Source organism: Melanaphis sacchari, unplaced genomic scaffold (genome assembly GCF_002803265.2).
Source record: "Melanaphis sacchari strain LSU unplaced genomic scaffold, SCAv2.0 Contig31_pilon_pilon, whole genome shotgun sequence".
NCBI lineage: Eukaryota > Metazoa > Arthropoda > Insecta > Hemiptera > Aphididae > Melanaphis > Melanaphis sacchari.
The window spans coordinates 29,565-50,267 of record NW_020271193.1 but is presented as its reverse complement, the minus strand read 5'-3'; the positions used below and the strand labels follow the sequence as shown (position 1 = coordinate 50,267).

The window sequence follows — 20,703 nt, the reverse complement described above, 5'->3', positions numbered from 1 at the left end:
ACTAATATCTCCATGTAGTTTTAAGCGTTCCATATATCATTTTATGTATAATGTCCAATGCAAATAATAATATATGTGATGTGTAAACATTGATTATGTAACATTTATTTTATGAACAATTTAAATCAAAAATAACTAGTATTTTATATGAATTTAATAGTTTGAAAGAAAATACTTTTTCTGATAATATTAAATTGTAAGTAGTGGTTGTCTTTTGAGGAAACCAAAAATCTCAGCCAAACAAAAAATAATTATACTCGTATTATAAAAATATAGTGTTTTTAATGCTTTAAGGTGTACACGAAAAAAAATCCAAATGCTATGGATATTGAAGTGAACTTACTTAAAAAAAAATCACATATTCACAATTTACTTATTTATATATATAAATATCAATTTTACATAATATCATTATATTATTGGCTAAGGTTAATCACAGAATAGTAATTTACAATGACTAATCAAATAAATTATTTTTGCATATATATTAGATAGTCCGTAGTTTATATTAAATATATCTAATATAAAAGCAAAGCAAAAAAATGTAAAAACTAGGATTTAATCTCAACGGAATTTTGAATTATATTGACTAATGATTGGTTATAATTGGAGCATTCTGGTGTACCTTACGAATAATTATTTAAAGGAACTATTTTTAACCACCATTAGAAGTAGGGATTCTGGGTAATGAGTCCCCCTGCGTCCCACTATCACTTTAACCCCTGGATTTTCCCTTTCCGGTTTGATATTTATTTTATTTAATAAATCAAGAGGTGTTCGTATAACGTATATTCTTTGAAACATCCAGCTTAGAGTTTGAAAGGTGAAACGTATAGTAAATATAAAATCGGCATATAAAATCCGGTTTAATTAAAAGGATTTGTTAATTTTGGATGCAAAAAAAAATTTAAAAACTTTTCTATTATATAATATTAATCGCATGCACTGTACATAATACTGTATATATAAAAAAAATTCAATTCGGGGAAAAACCCATACCATGAAGGTGCAAGAAGAGAATCTGCAAGCAGCTGAAATATAATTTTTTTTGTCTAAATTAATCTATATATATACAAACGGGTGTGTGGGAAACAAAAAAAATTATTATAAACAATGCACAAATTTGAATTGGACGATGAGTTCTTTTAGCTCCCCATGCCACGCAGTTGTTCTCTCGCGGGTGAATAGGATAGTGCGTCTCTCTTCCTGACTATAACGTATTGTATATGTATATACAAGATCAAAAAAAATAAATGATATTTTTTATACCTATAATTTTATTTAGCCATATATATAGTATGTAAAATAGCTGAGCACTTTATGTTGTCAACGGTCCTATAGTTAAATAATACACGAGACGTAAAGGTTGGTATAATTATGATGACAGAGAAGGATAGGGTGGGGAACAATAGATTTACCATATACACTATATTTACATATATATATATATATATATATGCATATAATCCACAGTATTATTTTATTATTTATTATAATATTATTATAAATGTTTAACAGGAACAGAGGAAAACAATTGTATTTAAAAAAAATTCATTACGGTGGCCGTACCACACATTATTGGTAAAGTATACCGTATCCGTTTATCCATTAAACTAAAATAAAAAAAAGTCTTAATTCATCAACGGTCGGCTAAATATTGTTTTAGTACACACAGTTTACATAATGTTTTCCACACCAGTTCAGAAAATAATATTTGAAAAAGTGGAATGTTACAAACTTCTATGGTTAATATGTTTTGAATTTTTACGAAAAAAAAAAAAAAATCGTATTAGAAAAATTGTTATTTCGAAGGTTAGATTAGTGGCGGCTCGAAGAGCATACCTACATTTGAATGATTCAAAAATACAAGATAGGATTTATAGATATCTTGCATTTATTGGTAAATGAAAACTACAAATAGTAATTTTAATATATGCATATTAACACGGTCATTGATAGTTGATTAAATCGAGTATAGAAACCAATAGAATAATTGTGTAGACTGTAGATAACTGCAGGTGTTATCTAAATAAACAATAATACGTAGATAATTAGTAACTAGTAATTAAATACACACCTAAATATGATAAAATTCGGAGGGTTGCCAACTTTTCAAGTTTTGGGATATCCGATGTCCAGTCATATCTTTTTGTTGGATGCAAAACATCCAAATTTTTCTTTTAATAATTGTTAAAAAAAATAATTCAGCCAAAGTTAGAAATTATTTACATCAAATCAGTAGTAAGAATTAGTTGAAATTTTATATTTTTTACAACAAACTATATGATCTATAGTTATAACTTATAAATAAATAATAATATAACTTTCTAGATTTCTCAACAATAATTAAATAATATTTTAATTCTACTAATGTAAGTATGCTATAAAATTATAATTACAATATTTAAAATTACCTCTAAAAGAATAAAAATATAATAAATACTTTATGAGATGTCATAAAAATAGGAATCTTATATAAATTGATTCATTTCAATACATTAATCGATTTCCGAGTAATGTAAAAATATTTTTTTCTATTGGTGATACAATAAATAAATATGTAAATTTAGGCTAAAAAAGCTTGGCGATTACTGTATTAATTAATTTTAAAAATCATTACATGTAAAATTTAATTTTATACATAGAAATTCTAAATTCAGAGCAGAGCGATAAATGTAATTATTTTATAATCATGGGTTTTTTTGTATCTGTCCAATCTATCATTACCTTTAGAGTAAGTATAAATGCTTCGATTTTCAATCTACCTAGCGAGTAAAAGTTTCCAGTAATTTTCTTAATAATTGGCGAGGGAGAAAGGTAGGTTATTATTATGGATGTGTTAAATTTAAATTCAATAGTATATCATTGTATTCGTGTACAAAACTGTTTATAACAAATGATTTTGAAAGGAGATAGTCTGTCAGCCTATATCATAAGTATATTTCATGATATATTTTTTGATATTCCTATCAAAGCAATTATTTTTTCTTTTAATATTACCATAGGTTTATATATTTTAACAATAAATTTACTAATGTTTGCGATGTAAACGAAGTTTGTTAAAATAATAACGACTTTTTGAATAAACCTCTTATGAATCAATAGTTACTGTGTAAATAGTATACAATATGTATTGTTTCTTTTGAAAGTTTTTATGAAATTTTCAAAAATAAGAGCTTTTTCATAGTTGCAAAATACTCTTCACTGCTATTGTAGCAGCCGCCATTACAGTTTTTATTTGCTACCGTAATTTTTTCTATCCTTAGTCAATTCCAAACTTCTTAGTTGCTTGTGCCATTAATTCTCATTTTTGAGAACCAACGACTTTGCGGTCCCGCCTATTATGACTTTTCACCTGATCGCGTCTGCTCATAAAATTACGTAAATAGAAGAAGTGCCGTAGGTGTATATATGTATACATATTTATTATATAGTATATTATACCAGTAGTGGTATTATAGATATCTATATTCCAACTTATATACTTCTCGTACCCACTCGTCTCAAACTATATAATATACCCTCAGTACGCTTAGCTGAAACATGCCATACGCATTTTCCACTCCCTCAACATCCCTTACCATCATCACATCTGCACTTACTTCCCCTACTTTTTCAATGGCTGTCGCATTTTTCCCATCACTAATGGCGCCCCGGTAGATCTCATAAATATTTCCATTAAACTGAGTGAAATTGGTTTTTTTTGCAATAACGCCAGAACCGCGTGCTTGTATATATTTTATATATTTATTTATTATACACGAACGAAATGCAAGACGAGATGCGATAGTCGTATATATTACGACGCGGGGCATGCATTCAAAATGAGATGCAGACGGAGGGAAAGATAAAAAAATCGAAAGCATTGTACACGGTGGTTATATTATTATCGCCGACCGTTCTAAATCTACCCTCGTTTACTCTAACTTTGGTTTGGTGAAACGGGCTGAAGAGATGGTTTTTGGGGCTTAATGCTGGCAAAGATTTTATATTTATTGATATTTATTATTTAATACATTATTTATACATTTTGATCGTGATATATTAGATTAGCAGTGTATGGCGTTGAGATAGTGAGTTAAGAATGAATCTCGAAAACGTTTTTAGTATATTTTATTTTGTCCTTTTGTAAGTGTATATAAATAATATAATGTAAAATTATATTTTTGTTTGGTATAAAAGTATAGCCATAGGTTATATAAGGTATTTAATATGTTTAGAAATGGTATTTTTTCTTTTTCCCTGTTGAACATTTTTGAATTCTGACTTTTAAATATTAATAAGGATTATAAATATAAAACACATTTTAGGAGTATCAACTTTTAATTTTTAAATTCAGATTTGTTTTACACATTCTATAAAAAATAAAAAAAATTTTAGTAGTTGAAATTTTAGTTTATTTTGAAAATTTTTTTTAAATATGTTAAATTTGCCAAAAAGTAATAGACAAATAAAATTGAGAATTCAAAGATGTTGATAAATATTTCAAACTTAATTGAAATCTCCTAATTTAAAATTTTTATATTTAATTTTCTGAAAGAAAAAATAAAAAATGATTATAATAGTTATCCTTTTAATACGCTTATAAAAAATTCATTCATAAAAATAAAGAAAATGTAATCTGTTGGAGGTGCTATTGTTCATTTGTACAATATCTTAATAAGTCAGTTATCATAAAAATTGAACTGTTTAATTAGCAGACCTTTTAGTATGCACTACATACCGATTACATTATTTGTAATAAATAATAATAAGTGCTAAATATAACTTAATTAATTTTATTTTTTATAATAACGGTATTATGATAACTATAATTTCAATGTTGTAATATTTTATCACAATATCATAATAAAGTCTACTTATTACAACGGAAATATTGTCATGTATTGATAATATAATACTAAACAATGAACATAATAATATAATATATAAGTTATAAGTTATACTAAAACATATTAATATTCACAAATCACGACTACGGTACCATGTTAGAAACAAGGATTTTGCATATTATTGTATATTAAATAATCTAGTAAACTTCTTAAATTTTTTAATTCAGTTTTACAAAATTTGAATGCATCTATACAAAATTGTTTTTAATTTTAGATTCTTAGCGAAAAGAATAATATTGAGTTTACTATAAATAATATATATATATATATATTATATTATTTATATAATTTTCACAATAATGTGTGATTTTTTTGTTTGTTTGTGTATGTGTAAACGATAAGTAAGCAATAAAATGTTAAAATTTTCAACTTTGAAGATGGTTTTGAATAGAAAATAGAATTTTGTTTATATTAATTAAAGAAATCAAAATTAAAAATTTTTAGTTCTTTTTTAAATAACTGTGGTAAAAAAATGAAAAAAAAATTGGAATTTTTACTCAATTTCAATTTTTGACAAAATTTATTTTGTGTTTTTTACATAACTTTAAAACGTATAACCATAGATGCTTGAAATTTTCACCAAATATTATAGTATTTACGATACAATCATCAAAATATTTGAGCTATTTATTGACGTCAGAAATTTTTTTTATTTTTTTCCTATAAATGTCGATTAAAAATTATTCGCTGGGTCAAAATTCTTGAAACTTTATTACGAAATTTCGCATACGTTGTTCTTTTATGTGTATAAAAATATTAAAAATAAATTTTCTAAATATTTTTAACAATATGCGTTTGAAGTTAGAATTTTGTATTATTTCTTTGTAATTATAAATACTCGCAAACTATTTTGTAGTTAAAAATTCATGTTATTTACTTACTATACAGTATACAATGTTATATGCAATGGTAATACATATCATATATATATATATTGCAGATAAGTTTTATGAATATAATTTAAACGTTTAAGTTTTTCTATGTATCTGAATTCTATGATCCTTTAGTGTATTTTATTATGTCAACAGTTTTGTGTTATACTTAATGCATAATATATTGCATTATTACTTGAATAATAAGTTAATAATAAGCCTTGCTAATAGTTAATACCAAGTTAAATTTTTATTAAGTAATCAAATATTTTTTTACAATATTTCTGAATCTATAATTTTTTTAAATACAAAACTTTCATCTAAATTAAATTATTACAATATAATCTTTTAATTTAAAAAAGTAAAGATACTTGTATACTTTTTTTTTAGTGATGAGGTAACAACTGATATATCTACATGATTAAATTTACACTAATCGACTAATCTATCTATAATATTATTATATATCTTACTATAATATGGATTGTTTATAATTTGTTATTTAAAATTTAAATATTATACAAATTTTGAGTTTATCGTTATTCAAAATTAAAATAATTAATATATTTTATAAATTATAACTACTAAATAATTGGAATTTTATTATTTTATCTAATTATATACTAAATATAACAAAATATAATTGTTTGATAATATATCATATTAATCGTTATGTTTTGTTTTGTTTTCTTTAATTATTCATGTTTATCATTTTCCGTTATAATTACGTTTATAAATTTCAATCGTTTTAATTTAACGTTATAATCATAACGTCATTATAACATTTGTAAGCCCTGTTGTTAGGTTGTTTCTGTTATTTTAGTTTTAGCTATCAACAATAAAATTGTTCAATATTATTATTAATAAAGTTGTAAACAATTTGCCTTAAGGTTAAGATATATCAAAAATTGAAAAGAATATTTTAAAAAATTGAAAAATGTACAACTATTTTTTGCCATCGGCTATTTTGTTTTGAGTACATAGCACATATTATTATTAATAATAACTTATATTATTAGGAATATTTTATTACTTTTGTTTTTTGTTTGATAACTAATCGTAAGCAAATAATTTATTTAACAAAACATTTACTAAACAGCATGAAATCACAGGCAACTGGTTTTACTACGACTTACTTGTAATTATATATAAATATATATATATATGTAATTTAAATATGTGACAGTTGTTAAGTAGACCTGTCAGATTTTTGTTATTAATTCAATGGAAAATCTCAAGTTCATACTCAGAAATATTTCTTTAAAATAATTTTAAAAAAAAAGGTGAATATAAATATTATAATTATACATCTATAAAGTGTACTGCGAGAAAGGGATATTTATTGGTGTGGTCAAAGATTTAAAAATACAGTTCAACAGGTTGATAAAAATATAAAAATGAGCCTTTCCCAACTATTTGTCACTAAACGGTGGATTCACCGACATAAAAAAAAAACTTTTAAAACTTTAAATGAACTGATGCAAAAAATAATAAAACTCGTCTGGTTGCTCGGTTCGTTAATTATTATTTTATCCGCAAAGAACTTGAGGTTATTCTCACCCTACTCTGTATCCCCGCCACAAGATCGTAGTTCTTTATTTTCAATTACTTTTTTCTTTCTTTTTTTATTACTTTATATTTTTTCTTACTCGTTGTAAGTTTCTTAATGAAACCTACCCTAATGATGAACGGATTAAGCATTATCTCATATAATTTTAAAGTACCTAACAGTTTTCTCCTTCTTTTTAAGATTTTTCGACGTAGTTCAACAATGCTAACGATTTTCTTAATAAAAGATAATTATAATTACCATTGTTTATATTATTTAATTTTATTTAAAATTGTTTAGTGATGAAAATTATGTTCTTATCATCATAAAAGTCTTCTGAAAAAAATAGTATTATGATGTTAATAAATAAAGAAAAAATAACAAGACATATTAAACACAATTTCAAAAAACATAGTGTTACTATTCTTTCATCGAACAATTTTTTCAATAAATTAAAAGTAGTGTGTTATGTTTTTTCATGTTGTATTAATAAATTAAAATTTTGTCGGTTTATTAAATAGAATAATGAAGTTAAAAAGTAGGTACGAATAAATTTTGAATTTAAAAAGTAACACTATTAAAGTGACAGAAAACTTTTTTACATAAATATTATATCTTTTTTATACTATTAGACACATGTAAAGAAAGTCTTAAAAATGTAATAAAAAAAAAAAGAAGAAGAATTAATGATAGTATTTTATTTGTCATTTGATATATATATATATATATATATTTAGGTCAAGTTAGGTACTTACCTAATCTTATACTTATAAGTTATAAAACATAAATCATAATACTATAATAATATGAATAGTATATTATTAGCAATATACTTTTGTAATATATATCCACAGGCCACAGCTGAGATGAATAAACTACATACCCTGTAACGACTATAACTGGGAATTATGCATATAATGCGTGTTATAAGTTATAACATATATTATATAGATAAATTTAAGTATATTGTAAGACAGTTGTCGAGCTATATGTCACAGAATTCTTGGACTGTTGAATTCAATTAAAAATATTACGTCATTATTGGTACGTGAGCATCGGTAAAGTTGTTAGATTTTGTTGAAAAAAATTATCTTTATCCTGGCATGGAATAGTGGCAGCAATAGTAAAAGCAACAAACGCTCTTAGCTTATTGAACTGAAAATTGAGTTATTACGTTTTTTTTTACACCCCTCGTTAACTTATTTATATATACATGCGCATTTATAAATTGGAGGAAAGAGGAAGAGAGAAAACTTACATGTATAGTTATTGGCCCAAAAATGGCTTCGGTTAACGTTTCCAAGGAGACCACGACGTGGAAGCGCTTCCGCCGTTCCATCTCCGACCGAAGTTCACCGGCTCGCCAGCCTACCACCACCACTCTTGTCAATTTCGTGTCGTTTGCGCTTCATTTCTTTCTACAACCACGCGGGGCTGTTCAGGGGAAGAATATTTTCATAATACCAATAACTATAAAAAAAAAAAAAAAAGAAAATATAACCAGGTAAAAAAAAATGTTTGTTTCCATCAACGTGACATTGCAGCATTGTATATATATATACATTATTATAATATTCTCTATGAAAAAGATTCCATCTGATAAGAATTAAAATGTATATAAAAATGTATTTAAATAAAATAAAAAATATTTCCTCTGACGTCAAAAGTTACCAAGTTTTGTGATGCTGAAAAATTTGTTAACATAGATACATGATCGTGTTATATAATATGATATTATTATTATACGAGAAAATTAATTTTCATACCTAACGAATTTTTTAGTTTTAAAATGAAAAATAACATATTATACACTCTATGGTATATTTAAGTGTTTAAACCCATTATTTCAAAAAGTTTTGAATTTCTAGAAAGTATGTTTTTGATATAATTCAATGCTATTGTAAAACAAAATTTTTTTTAATTTCTTCATCATAAGTTGTTAATTTTTCAATAAAAATTTTTTTTACTTTGATAGGGTTAGAATTTCTCAAAAATTTATGCAAAATATTTTATAGTTAGAAATTTGTAAAAATTATTTTTTTTTACCTTAGATTAAGAAACTATAAGTATTTTGTAGTAAAACATTTATTATTATAATAAATACGACAGGTTTGGCAAAAATTAAATCTATTGCTACTATAATACTCATAATAATTTGAATTACTTATATAAATATCAAAAACATATCATGAAATTAATGATATGTTTTTGATATCAAATTTGATGTAATCTGATAAATACCAGTCTAGAATTTTTTTTTTTTTATACAATGATAAATCATTGAATTTGAATTTTACACATCCATTATATTCATTAAAATAAATAACACGAGGTTAGGTTAGTTAAAAAACATATCGTGCAGTTTTCGTGGCCAATTATCTACAAATTTATCGGTAACCACATACGTAATTACAATTTTTTTACATTCTAATAAAATGGTTAATTTGAGCCCAAAATACATTGAGGATAATAATTATTAACTAATAGTCCAAGTTAGTTCTTTATTTTTTTTCAAACGCAACATTGATGTTCCATTACCATTATCAAGCATTCACTACATCATACTAAAATATGTTTTTATAATATTGTAAACGGAATTTTCGTTTTCGAAATTATTATCATAAATTTATAAAGTTAAATCATTGTATTCTTTTTTATTTATTAATTACACAATAACTACAAAGGATTTTTACGAAGATTAGAGTATGATAGAGTTTTGTAAATACATATTCAGTTTTTATTTCCAAGACATAAATGTACACTTACTTTAGTATAAATGTATTTAATTTTTGTTTTTACATGTTAATACTGAATAAAATTAAAATAATTTACTACAATTTTAAAGATGTGTATTTTAATGAGTTTAGAGTAGCGTTTCTCAACCAGGAGGTCGCGTAGGTCAATAATAATAAAACACTGATTTATAAAATGTACTCTTTTTAAAAAAATTTTATTAAATAAAAAAACTACTTAAAATGATAATAATAAAATTAACCCGATAAGGATATACATCGATAAATTAATCGTTTCATAACACACAAAAATAATATTGATAATAACAATAATAAGCAGTCGATGAAATATAGATATCTCATCAATAAAACGGGCACTCCTTCGCTAATGGAAATTCCTAACGACCAGAGATATACCGTTAAAACTTGACAAGTTTAAATTACTAGTAAATATGTTTTACTCTAGATTAGAGCCCCCACATCACATTTTTGGCTCTGGTACAAAACTAAATCCGGACTCATCTTAAGTAAAAATTAATTTTTTTGACATGAACATAGGTACTTTAAATATTAGTTTTATGTATAGATTATAGGAGTAGATATAATTAAAAAATAAAACATCAACAAATTCATAAATATATCCTGTATAAATTGAAAATGTTTTTATTTTTTTAATAAGGTACTATAGGCCAATCCCGTGGATATTTTTCTCTATATTAGCTATTTATATATTATAACAAAAATTCAAAAAATTTTTTACCATTACAATCTTTATACATAGTTTTTCTCATTTTAAATACGTTATCGATATTAGAAGGATTTGCTAGAATCGTTTTTTTGACGAATATTATCGTTAATATGTTATTAATATGTTTTTTATGTGACCATAAACAATGGTCAAACAAATCAAGTTATTATTTATATAAACAACAAACATACTATTTCGGTAGAACAAGTGCATATATTTTCTGAAGTTAGTTGTTAAAAAATAAATCTAAAGAATAAAAATAAGTCTATAACCATATTAGCTTCTTACTGTTCACCGCAAACTAATATATTCGGTTTTTTAGTTGAGCTAGCAAAAGTACCGATCGAAAGAGTAATTAATAAAAATTGTATTTGAATTGGTGATATTAATATTGACATATTAAAAGAACCTACGTTACTTATTACAGAAAATTACTCAAATATTTTATCATCAAATGGATTTATTTTCAATATAAATACGCATACTAGAGTGGGTTATGACAATAAATCATGCATTGATTATATATTTAGTAGGAATGTTAATTTAAATTTAACAGTTATCAAAACTAGCATTATTAATCATTATACTACAATGTGTAGTTTAAAAAATAGACAGGTTATTAACAAATCCACAGGTAATTATCCAAACTTAATATCATATATAGATTATAAAAAGACAAATAGTTGGTTAGCTACTAATGAATGGAACGGATTATTTGAAACTAACAATACAACAACAGTATTAAATATTTTTAACAATTATATACTAGTATACTGAATAGTTATATGATTTCAAAAATTCATACACAAAAAAATAAGCATAGGTCAAAATTATGGATCACAATAATTGTGGTATAATTATATAATATAATTACCAATTATTGGTATGGTGACTTCATTAAAATATAGAGGTAAACTTAACATTAAAACTAAAAAGGATCCAACAAATAATAAATTAGTAACTTACTATAAAAAATATAGAAATAAATTAACGATTTTTATCAGGATGGCTAAAGAATCATATTATACAAATAAAATTGAAAAATGTGAAGGAAAACGATAAAAGAGAACCTATTATCCTTTAATATTAATAAATCAGTGTGTATGCCAATAGTTACTAATACCACACAGCTTCCTATTGATTATAACTTTATAGTCCATAGTTTCAGTATAGATTCAGCAGTTATGACTGCAAACCAATGAAAATAGTAATTTCATTTAAATATTTAGGGGTGACAATGGATCACAAACTTAAATGGTCTGATCACATACATAATATTAAAAATAAAAAGAGGAGATTAGCAGTTTTATTTACAAAATTTGATTTTTAAATAAATTAAAAATAACTACTATGTACATGATTCTGTGTCATTCAATTATATTATATGGTATACCTGTTTTGGGGTGAACAAATAGGACAGAAATAGCCGCAATTCATATTGCTCAAAAATATGATATAAAAGTAGCGTTCTCCCTTCCATTATCATATCCAACAGCGGAATTATTTAAATTTACAAAAAATACATTATCTGTTTATAAATTAAATATAAGACAAATTCTAATTAAATCTATACAAAGGTAAAGTTTAAATGATAAAGAAATTATAAAAAAGAGAATAGGAAAATGTATAAAAATTCCATTTACATCCCTTAGTAGCTGAAGAAGCTCTCTTGATCACGTGTGTAAAACAATTTTTAACAATTTAGATAATAATGTAAAGAGCCAAGTAAAAAAATGTTTGTGAATTATATTCTAACCATATAAGGAACATAACTAATAAATATAATATAAAAAAATTACCAAGTAAAGTTGAGGTTGACCTGAGTGAATATAAGTGTATAAATCAAATATTAAAATGTTGTTATGTGTAATAATCATAAGATCGTAATTTGTAATGTAAAATGTTTTTGTTTTTGTTTTTTTTTATATATTAATATGTTATAGTTATATAATTTAGATTTGTGTATACTATTAGTTTATTAACGTTAATTTTATTATGTTATATTTTCATTGTTTTGTTATTTTATTTTAATATATCAGATACGAGAAGTTTAGCTCAGTTCGCATATCTACGTATCATTTGTATTTTATTGTAAATTATACTTAATACTCAATATGATAATCGTGAATATCGCTTTTGTTTGTAGGATTTGTATTTTTATGCTCACAAATTTCTTTTTTGGAAATATTTCGAATCAAAATAGGTTATTTAGCAGGATATTCTATGTCTACATTTTCATTTTTAAATAGTATAGTTTCAATAGAGACTAGAGTGTATATTTTTTCACCTTTTTTGGTTTAAAAAATGTACTTATTAATTGAGTGTTTAAAACTGCTTTTTCTTCTTTCGGTTTTATTTTCTGATATCTAGATTTGTGTTTATAAAAGGATATTTTGAGGTCGAATAATCGGAATAAAACAACTTATAATATTTATGTCTATGCGTAGAACTGCACGTTTACACAAAATAAATATTTGAAAATAACATAAAAATATAATATATAGATAAGAACTAACATATAACTATAAAAATATTTTTTCATTAATATTACACAACTAAATTACTACGAAAAAAAAATATCACGTGATAACGTTTTATAAATAAATCAATTTTGATTACTATTTTGGAAAAGAGAGAAAATTTCATTGGTGTGATATCATAATATTTAAGTTATAATCATAAGCCCTAATAATCGCATATAATTTTAAAGTTGATTAAAAAATATTTAAAACATTTTTCTAATATAATATATTGAAGGAGTTATTTGTACGAACACCAAGCCCCTCGAAAGTTCACGCCCCAGTACCCTCTCCCCCTTGTGTGAGCCTTTCTCTAGATGCTTCCATATTTCCACATTTGAATATGTCGTAATCTTTTCTCTATTTTACCTATTTCACTAAATGTTTAGTTTATCCCTTTTATTAGTAGATTAAGAGGACACGCTGTTCTTAATTGTTAATGTGAATTAACTTATTAACTGAATTAAAGTTAAAAATATTATCTGTGTTCTTTCAAAGGTTTTTTACGATACTTTGATTTTTGAGCAAATTATAAGTATTTTTAAAATTAATATTTTACATACTCATAACTTGCTTAAAAATTAAAATACTATAAAAATCTAAAGAGAGAATAAAGATAATGTTTTTACTTTTAAGTTTGATTTAATATTCAAGCTAAACACGCAAATTGGAATTGCTGAACATATATTTTAGTATACTATACGTAAGTAAGGTGGAGCAATATAGTAAGTACATGACGTCTTATCAAATATTTTTCATGTTTTGTATTTCATGTTTTTTCAGGTGGTAGGCTTTTTACGAGGTAACCTCGTATATTGCTCGTGCCTATATTAATTAAATTATTGTGATATATTACTTTTTTTCCACTCATTTTTTTTGTGTTGTTATCAGATGATCTCCTTTTATATTGTATAAAAAATTCAATCTTGATTTAAGGTACTTAGCCGCAACAGTATACTCTTAGAATGGATGTCTTGTATCCTAGATGCATTTGTATCTTTTAACTTTCATTATTGATTGTTATTGATCTGCGTATGTCTAGAGTATCTAGACATGCGCAGATCAATATCACTTAGGTATGTGCAGTTTATTTATCTCTGTTAGTTTGAGATAATTTGTTATAATTCTACAAAATTTGTTGAACGCTACATCAATATTGAAGACTGAATATGTTTATTCAATGGTTTAAATATAGCTTAGTGCTATAGCTTTTTTAACTCAAAATTAATTGTTGTAAGTTTATTTTCCTTGATAGTAACTATAAATCAAAAAAATTAATAAATTTAACATACGTCTTTTTAAATTCCTTTTATTATTTAAAAATGGTTAGGTTAGGTTCATGGTTTTTAAAATTGAATTTTGTTACTATTGTATAGAAGGTATTTAAAAAATATTATAAAATTATAAAATATACCTAGAATGTGTGACAACGCATAATCTACTAATGTGTAGTGCAGAATTAAATACAGCATATTTACACTATTATAAACATTTTCACAGTAGGTTAGATTAGAACCATGATTTTCAAGTTTATCAGATTTCAACGGTTGAAATAGTTATAGAATCATAGACAATTTTTAATGAAACAATCAAGAAGAATTCTAATTCAATAACATTTTTACACTTTAATCTTCATCGTAATTAATTAAGTAACTCTGTATTCGTTTATAGAAGTGTAAGTAAAATAAATTTTAACTTTCTAAAAAATATTACAAAAATATTTCTAAAGATTTCCAAAAATATTTTAGATTTAATCATTTCTCCATTACATATAGAATTAGATAGTTAGCGTAACCTCAAGTTTTATTAAAAAATACGGAGAATTTTATTTAGAGAATTGTTGATAAATTATAACTATTTAAAAAGTATTATTGTTTTAATTTTCGAATTAAGTAGTGTCTTATTGGACTGGTGTAGTAGTATAGGAAAAAATATTTTTAAATGATCAGTTTTACTTGTTAAAGTTTTAAATTAAGGCGCTGAAAGTTCATAATTTTTTTTTTTTTGTGTAATACTATAATAATGCTCTATAACTCCCCATACGCATATAATTTAAATATTAGTTTGTATAACATTTTTAAAATTTTATTCTGCTAATTGCTTAAAGACGTACACCTATTATTATTATTTTATTATTTAATGTAGTGTCCCAAAAGCTATGTAAGTATGTAACCAACCAAATCATGCCTTATACGGATATCGTTTTATTTGCCCGTTAATATAATAAAATTTTGAACTTTTATATAATCAGTATATTTTAGATGGTTAAAAAGTTGCATGATAAAAAAATAAATATAAATTTACTTATTTTATTTAGTATTATAATAAATAATAATGTTTAAACACGTATATATGAATAGGTTTTCTGACCATAATTTACAATGAAATACAAATACCGTGAATATAAATAAATTAGGTTCTCGTTATCTATTTATTTTTGCTTCAACCTTGTAATGGCACTTAAGTACTCGCTCAAACAGATTTTATAAAATGGAAAAAAACTTTCTTTAAATTAAAAAACTTTTTTCAGTCTCCCTTTTACTCAGCCGTTGTATATGAGCATACTTGAGTAAGACCCGAGGATCGCATAAGGGAGGAAAGAGCATTGATTAATAAGAAGATTTCCATTCCACCATGTAAAATGTACATCGTTGTTGGTTTTGTATAACGTCGTATATGAGTGTGTATATTTTTATGTATGTATTATATTCTTATAGTATAATTGTGTATAAACCATGCAATTCGTGAATATTGCTCAAACGTCCCCTTTAAGAGCTTTTCTTTAAGGGCTAGTATAAACCAACCAACCCTCGTCAAGGAAAAAAATGAGAAAGGTCCCGGAAGTATTATTAAAAAGCAAAAAGTACTCGTAATCTGATACTATCATTAACCGTTTTTTTTTTTTTTTTTTTTTTTTTTTTTTTTAATACTGGTGTATTTTTTACAATATCTATATACCTACCTTACCCTAAATATATATTTATAAACATTCTAACGATAATTAGATTGGCTTGTGTATAAACACCAAGATATTTAATCGGAGGGCTAATTGCAAATTAGACGCAAGACTTTAATATGTGTTAAAACATTTAAAAGGTAATAAGGGTTCTTTTCCTTTGACCGGAATAAAAGATTTTCCGCAACTTTTTTTTTTAATTAAATATTATTATAACTAAAAGAGGGGAAAATATTTAAGGTTTATTTTATAGGATATCATCGAATACTAATGTTTTTTTACTACTTCTATTTAACTTTGATAAATTTATTAAAATCAATTTTTATAAAGAATGTTCACTTTATTTGTTTATCTTATTTTCTATTCATACTTTTTATTAATAAAAGAACATGTACGTTAATATAAATTTAAATACATAATATAATCAGTGTTATTGAATTTTAGTATTTTATTTGACAAGGACCCGGTACCAGGTTAAGTTTAGACTTTAGTGTGATAGATACCACAAAAGTTTTTATAATTAAAATTAATAAATATACTGATTTTTATTAACTTAATTATTTTTATAAATGTGTAGTAAGTTTACGCTTTAAATAGTTTAATAATATTAACCACCATGTCTTTTTATATTATGTAAATTTACATAAAGACATAAAGTACCCATGTTGCATGTGAATTTACTTTAATATAAAAATGAGTTAATAATTAATAAGAGTTATGATCAATTTTTTTTTTTTTTATATTACTCTCATATAGTTAGTAAAAAAATATATGAAAAAATATTAGTATATAATATACATATAGTAATAACTACGTAATAAATATTAGTAAATTTCAAATTTTTAAATTCAGTGAATTATTTAATTATGATTATCATATTATATAATTTTAAATTGTTATTACATATAATATATAAGTTATGCATTATTTTTTTTAATTTCAAATTTATCAAACATTTAGAATTTTCAGATATATATTACGTACACACATATAAGTAAAAGATCTAAATTATATTATCAATTACAGTAGAAAAATGTAGTAATAATTTCATATTGATATTAATCAGAAGCTGTGTAAGGAATGGTAACAGATATACAATATATATTCAATTACGGACTTAATTAAAATACTATAAATAGCATAAATAATTTTCTTATTACACGTTACGGTTGACACTTTTAATGTGACATTTTTATCAGTACTGTAAATATACTCGTTATTAAATTATTATAAAAAATATCTATGTATATATATATAAAAGTTCCAGTGAGGAAACTAATTTTATTTTATTGCAGTAAAGAAATTACATTTCATATAATACAACTCACACGGCAACATAGACGGAAGTGGCAGTGGGGAAGGACGAACGGACGTCCAGATTTAATATCGAGCCTATAGTATAACTGCAGCCTGATGGTGAACTTTTCTCCCTTTTTCCTTTTTTCTTATTCCTTTTTTTTTTATGATTATTACATCAGCAGCTGCCGGCGTTTTCTTTTCCGTTTTCAGAATATACTTTTACGTTTATTATTCGCGAATTTCTCTCCTCAGTTCACTCTGTCTGTGACATTTCCCCTCTTCGTTTCCATTGTAATTTAGATTTTCCCTCCACCGCTCATGGTATTTGAATCGAACGCAATCGCGTTGGCTTCCTTTGAACTCTCTTTCTCTTTCTCTCTCTCTCTATTAATATATAATATGTATACACCTATATAATATTTAAAATATAACTAGCTCTCTTAGCGTACAAAAATGGCTGTTTTTTTCTTGGAAATTGTTCGTTTAATTTTACTACTTCACTGAATATTCCACTAATTTTTTTTTCATGTATAATATTCTCATATACAACTGTCTAAAAAAATGATGTTTAAAAACGACATGGATTTTAGAATATTATTGGTTTGGGCGTATGTTTATTGTTTATAAATAAATTATTATTTATTAAGTTAAATGAAAATATATTGGACTAATTTAATGTACTTATATCTACTGATAATTTTATAATCAAAACTATTCGGTATACTTTCTAAGAATTTATAGTTACTTAAAAAGATGTTAATCCTGAATTTGTTGTATCTTGTTTTGCATATGGAAAACATGGTAAATTTGTGTTCAATAACTCTAATTTTGTGTTGTTAGTTAAAATATTATAATAAATTGACCGTATATTAACAAATTTAGATTTATCTTAGTTTTATAATATTTTAAATTTTAAACGAGAAATTTTTAGTTGTAAGCGTTTTTATAGTACATTTAATAACTTGCTTAAAAATTAAAATATCGTAAAAAATCAACAGATAACACTAATATACTTTTCCTTCAAGTTTTACAAAAGGTTAATTTGCTCCAATATTTAAGCTAAGATTATTAAATTAAAACTACTGAACGTAATCTGATATATTAGTAAGTCAAAGATAACACATGCAAGTTTGTAAATATATATTTAGTAAATTTAAATTGAATTATTTAGTTAATATAATCAAAATTTTGGATTTTTAAAATTGCTAAATTGTTTAACACTTAATCTTTACCAAAGAAATTCCAAATTAAATATACAACTTTAACTTTTTAAGTTTTAAGTCTTGTTACTTTATACTGCAACAATATGTTCTTTATTTCCTTTAGTTCTTAATTTTTTTATTATACATTTATATATTTATTGTTTTGGAAAAAGCTGATAATTTTATGATAACATTTGTTAATAGATTAATTAACACGTTACAAAAGTACGTTATAAACCAATAGTAAAAGGAAATGCATGTTTTTCACTGTCTTGGGGACCGAGAGATAAATTATTAAAAACGAGAAAAATAAATAGAGGGGTTTCTCGTTGAATTCTGGTGGCAGGTAAGGGAAGTGTGTAGCTTAACAAGGCTCTCGGGAAAATCTTGTGAAGCAACTGGATAACGAAGCGTAAATATAATAACTGTGTATATACGTAAATGTAATTATTATAATTCCAAATTTATTTTCATAAATATTTTTTGTTAACATGTAACTTGTATATAATATAATCAATTCTACAAACATAAAATAAACATATTTCACGCGTTTTGGCAAAATAATAAAAAAAATATGATTTAAGAAAATAATTTTCCACGACAATAATATTATGGTATATGGGTATAAATATTTCAAATATTATATCACATAATATGTACATGTTATTATACTACACATTTTTTTTGAAATGACTTGATAAAATTTATACCATTAAAAATTATAAAAATGATTAAACCTATATATAGTAAAAATATTAGTAAACCAAGTTTAATACAATAAAATAATAAATTACAGAAAACCCGTTACTATGAAAATATTATTATTATTATAACAGAAGAGTATTCTTATAATTACCTATATAATATGTATTATGTATACATACGAAGTCTTAGTAGTCATTAAAAAAAATTGTCGATAACGAACACCATAATTCGCACTTGGTGGAGGCTATGGCGGCGGCGACAAATTTTACAACCAGATGCACTTATATTTTACATAGCTTAGATATAGAAAATAGGTACACGAAAGCGCAATGTAATTTTTGTAAAATTATTTACACATTTTGTTGCAGCCGCCACGTTCTGCAGTGCTATACTACTGACTGTACTATCCATCTCGGAATTGTGTTGGTACATAATATGTGACAAAAACCAGTTATTATTATTATTATTATTATTATTATTATACTGTATACAAAAACCCCAAGTATACACGTGGTATATAAAAAATCAGTAGACCATTGTTTTGGACAGAAAAACTAATCTGCATAATTTTTTTGTATGAGAAAGAGGACGCATGTCTTCCTTGAAGGGATTCCGATATGGTCGGTATGGGGTCGGGTGTGTATGCTCGTTTGATGCAGTAGTCTCATCGAGGGTTCTTTAAAAATACTTTCATCGTATATACAATATACCTATGTATATAATCAATGAGAGAAGAAAAAAATACCTAACGGATATAAAGGATGTGAAAAAAATAACAAAACAAAACAAAACAAACGAATACCGCTGGACCGGTGAGAACGTTCATTAATCGTATGCAAAAAAAGCGAATAATAATTATTGTCCCCGGGCTAACTAGTAAATGTTTGTGTGCATGCATAAATAAAAGAAATAATAATAATAATGGGTACAAGCATGGGATATTGTTTCTATATAAACGCGTATACACGACGTATAATTTTTTTCGTCGCATACATTTACATAAAATTATCTCATCAGGGGTAACACTATATATTATATCGTGTATACGACATATAAAAAAATAGAATTTGTCTGTTGAGAATGTGTATTACTATATATACATGTCATCATCCCCGTCAACTCAGGTATGTTACATAGTTATGAGTATAACGTATTATACGTGTTTAATATGCATGTGTACCTACTGTAGAGTTTAAGATTTTTTACCGGAAATGTTCTTGTATTTTGAC

General features: G+C 24.5%; 1 protein-coding gene across 1 annotated transcript in view; it reads right to left on the bottom strand.

Annotated features, from left to right (window-relative positions):
- The window catches only part of LOC112596417 (protein MCM10 homolog), a 33,241-nt gene extending 13,390 nt beyond the window's left edge, over positions 1–19,851 (bottom strand). The window contains exons 1-2 of the mRNA XM_025342082.1: positions 19,626–19,851; positions 8,572–8,783 (exon numbers count right to left, since the gene is read on the bottom strand). The gene's annotated coding sequence lies outside the window, so the exon portion shown is untranslated. The remainder of the gene's footprint in view (positions 1–8,571; positions 8,784–19,625) is intronic.
- Between the last annotated feature and the right edge of the window lie 852 nt (positions 19,852–20,703).